The sequence below is a fragment of the Pocillopora verrucosa genome, chromosome 8, assembly GCF_036669915.1.
Source record: "Pocillopora verrucosa isolate sample1 chromosome 8, ASM3666991v2, whole genome shotgun sequence".
Taxonomy (NCBI): Eukaryota; Metazoa; Cnidaria; class Anthozoa; order Scleractinia; family Pocilloporidae; genus Pocillopora; species Pocillopora verrucosa.
In genome coordinates this window covers 11,481,580-11,485,935 of record NC_089319.1, presented here as the reverse complement: position 1 = coordinate 11,485,935, position 4,356 = coordinate 11,481,580, and positions in this window count along the sequence as shown.

Here is a 4,356-nt window from a genome sequence, read left to right as displayed (position 1 = left end):
GTCAATGTTCCCCTTTTCTTACAAAAATGTTTTGTAAGAATAAAAACAGCAAAACAAATTACAGCAATTAGTCATGAAAATAGAGCAAAAAACTGAAAAAAAAAGCAGCAACAACAATCATGAAAAAAGAAAGATTAATTAGGTGTTGAATTTGTTTGTCTAAGGCATGAAATTTCTACTAAAAGTATTGTCAACAAAAAGTCTCTGACAGCGTTTGAGGCAACTGAGCTTGACTGTTCCAAGGTTTTCTAACAAAGGAAACCAGTAATGTAGGTTAGGGAAGTAAGATAACAATGTAATTATTGTTAATTATTGTGGAAGTTGGCAATTTCCATTTAACATAACTGACAGCTGGTTCATGAGAAAATCCATATTAATGTAAAGATTTACTAAAACTTAGTTTGAGTAATAAATTTCATGATCTTTAAGTTATAAAGTTTTATATGTACATGTATGTACATGTATGTATACTCTTGGTAAGTTTTGTATAGCATACCTTTTATTGAGCCAAAGTTTTAAGCCTCTGAAATTACTCTTTTTCTTAAAACCTTCACATTCAAGGTATTGAGAATTTCTTAGAATTTATGTGGACCTCAGGGTATTAAAATTGCCTCAAATTCAATTCCCAGAAATTCCCAAGAGTTCCACACTTCTTAAATTATAGGTAGTTTGTAAAGCTGAGAATTCCTAGGAATTCCTAGGGATTCCAAGTCCTCACAAAACTGGAGTCTTCCTTTCCCAGAAATTCCCAGTAATTCCAAGCTTTTTAAATCAGAGTTAATTTGAATAGTTGGGAATTTTTGAGAATTCCTAGGAATTCCTAGGAATTCCCAGAAATTCCCAGAAAACTGGGAATTCGGTTTGCAAGGGTCATTTGCATAATTGGGAATTTTTGAGAATTCCTAGGAATTCCTAGGAATTCCCAGAAAACTGGGAATTCAGTTCGCAAGGGTTTCCCAACAAGCCTGTTTTGTGAATCGCTTCACTCTTCAGGGGTTTAATGAAAGAATATTCATGTGACTATCGTGTATATACTAGGAAAATTTACATAATACGCGGTAAACTTAAAAACTTTAAAGTTCAGCTGTTGCGTAGCAACGCTTTGTTTCTGTGTCGGCATGAAGATACGAGTTCGTTACGCTTATTTAGTGATGAGAGGTCGGGTCAGTAAATTATCAGGAATTTTTCTTTTAGGCAGAGGTTGCATCTTTTACTGGAGCTGTTGTAGGGAGTGTTAGATGATGGGACGCGCCATGAAATAGAATAGTCAATGTCGTCGTTCTTGACAGCTCCAGCAAGCAATCTTTGAGAAGGTGGAAAAAAGGTTTCAGCGGTATGTTTCAGCGGTATGTTTCAGCGGTATGTTTCAGCGGTATAGCATGCACAGTGTACAATCCTGGTGTTGCTTCTACTGTGCATTCCTAGTATGGATTAAGAATTGTTGATGTGTCATGGGGACATGGGGAACAATCCACAAAAAATAGGGCTGTCATTGAATGCGTCAAAAAGGCCAATGTATTGATTTGGGACTAAGCCAGCTTGTCAAGTCAGCGAATGCTCGAATTGGTCAATGTGATACACCATTGTCTGAGCAACTTTCATTGTAATTATCCTTTTGGGGTAGGCAAGTCATTTAAGTTGGAGAGTTCTTCCAATTACATCCAGTTCTGAATGGCTATGATGAAGGTATGTTCGTGTTCCATTTGGCGATCAAGGCACATTTCAAATGTCGACCAACCTACACACTGGTGTGCTCATATTGTAGCTGTCCCAACGCAATGCTGCAATGGAGCTGTTAGAGTCTGAGTAGACCTAACCAAACTCAACGACCAAGTGACAAAGGAACTTCTCACAACCTGGCCAAGGAACTTTTCAAACAAAGTGATTCCAATCTCTGTGGCAGTGGTCATTTCTGGGCAACTCACATGTGTGTTCTTAAAAAGACCTTTGATATATTTATGGAAGAGTGGTGAAATAAAGAACTTGTGAAGTTTAGCAGAGCAGCCTGTGAAACCTGCACATGAGATGGTTGCAATGACTTCATCAGGGTTTTTGATAATATGCTCTTTCATGGAAATAAAACCAAAAAAGATCGACAAAGGCTGTTGCCTTGTCTTGAAGATCTTCTTCCAACAACTGGATACAATTTCTTTTGTCCCTTGCAAACTCATTCAATGACTTTGCAATTTTCATTGATGCAAGGCTTCCCAATTAGGCTTCAGCAATGCGTTATAAACCTGGACAAACCTGTACACTAGTCGGTTTATAGAAAATCCTGTCTTTCTCTTATCAGTCATTTCCTCTGCATAAAACCTAAGTTTGGCAAGGAGGATAATGTGATGTAAATTTGAAAGTAGCTGGTGCTTGCTTGAATGCCCAAAGGGCATAGGTTTTAAGAGGTGTGCAGTAGTGCACTCTCTTAGAAAGGTGAGTAGTGTTGTTTCAGAATTATTCTAATCATTGTTCTGCACAGTTATTAATTACATGGTTATCTAAGTATGGATAATTTTAAAACAGAAAAGTATATTTCAAAAAGTACATGTTTCATGGCCAAATATTTGAAATTTTGCTCCATTAAGGTAGCTCTTCATATCAAATTTGAGAGTACTGGAATTAATACTCTGCTAAATTAAGTTCTTAGCTATTAACTAAGAAAAGTGAAGTTATTTTAAGATGAAATTCATGAAATCGAAAACAAACTGAACAATGGCTCTTTAACACAAATGCAACTACCCTATTACAAGCAATGAAAGTGACTACCAAAACATGAGGACGCATTAACTGGCCACAAGGCAATCATATGCAAAACCAAAACAAGCAGTAGAAATTATATATTCAATTTCTGTTCCTTAAATGACTAAATTAAGAAGATTTTTTGGGTATGTACAAGCAACAATAGAGTCAGTTATTGACGGTACTCCAACATTGCTTTTTCTGCTGATAACTGTTTGTACTAATCAAAGAGAATTCTGTTTTGATTGTTGCTGTTTGTGTGTTGGATTACTGTTTTGACCACTGCAAGATCATACTTAAGAAAAGTGGTTTTCTACACAATCCTGATTGACAATGGCTGGCCAAATGCACGAGTGTGGGAAATACTGCAGTTTTACTTCCAGCAGGGCATCGAATCGAAAGCACAGTGACTGTAGATCAAACCACAATTTACAGGAGATAAAAGATGAGTTGTCATCCATGCTCTTCTCTCTCCGATCCAACATGAAAGAATAAAATCTGTGCAACTTTTTCAGCCTAATGTCATTGATGTTTCTTAGTGGACGTTTCAAGTTGAACAAGTTGACTATTTCTGCAGTGTGCTGAAGGAGTTGAAATGCAGAGTCAGTGGGGGTTCCATTGTCAAGCTCTTGGTCTTCCATCGAGGCTTCTACAACAACAACAACAACAACAACAATTTTACTTTTGACCCCAAAATATACAAGAAAGAAAAATTACCACTGATTGTAAAATGCTCAATTGAATTGAAAAGAATATTATCAATTAAAGTTGCCGAATGATTTGTGATTCTTGTTGGTTGCATTATATAGGGCTGAAAAAAATTAGAACCCAGAGTGTTAAGGAAACCATCAGTTGATGAGTGTGATTCAAATTTCAAAAGATATATGTTAAAGTCTCCCATGATTATATAAGTTTTGTTTTCTTGATTAATTCTATCAGCTGTGGAGCTCACATATTCAATAAATCTTTCTAACTCACCATTTGGATGCCTATAGATTATTCCACAGAGTAAGTTTGAATGACAATTATTATGTACCTCAATCCATAAGGCTTCAAAATCATCAGCAGTTATTGTAAATTCAGGTCTTATGTTAAAATTTAAGTTGTTTTTTATGTAGAAAGCAACTCCCCCAGCATTGGAAAGGCTTGGCTGGGAGAGATACTGATATCCACATAAATCACTGTTAGATATAGGAGTCTGATCAATTTTCTGTTTGATTTCAGTAAGACCAATTAATGACAAAGGAAAATATAGCTCTGATAACATGTTTGACAGTTTATCATAATTAGCTGATAGGCTCCTAATATTACAATTAATCAAAGAAAAAGATTGACCACTCAATAGACACTCATTGATGTCATAATTACTATGAAAATCATGAGTACTATAGAAACAAAAATTGTTTTCCAAAGGCATGTTTAGGTCAGCATCTAAATCAGTGAGGTGCGGAATGTTACTAGGAGAATTGATACTTAAAGATGGAAGTGAATTGGCCAAGTCACAGGCCATATCACTAGTGTCAGTTACACATTTTAAACAATTCATCAAATCGTTCAAGATCAGAAAATAAATACTTATCTAGTTTGTATCTTCTGAAGATCCCCTTTGTTATTAATATGGTG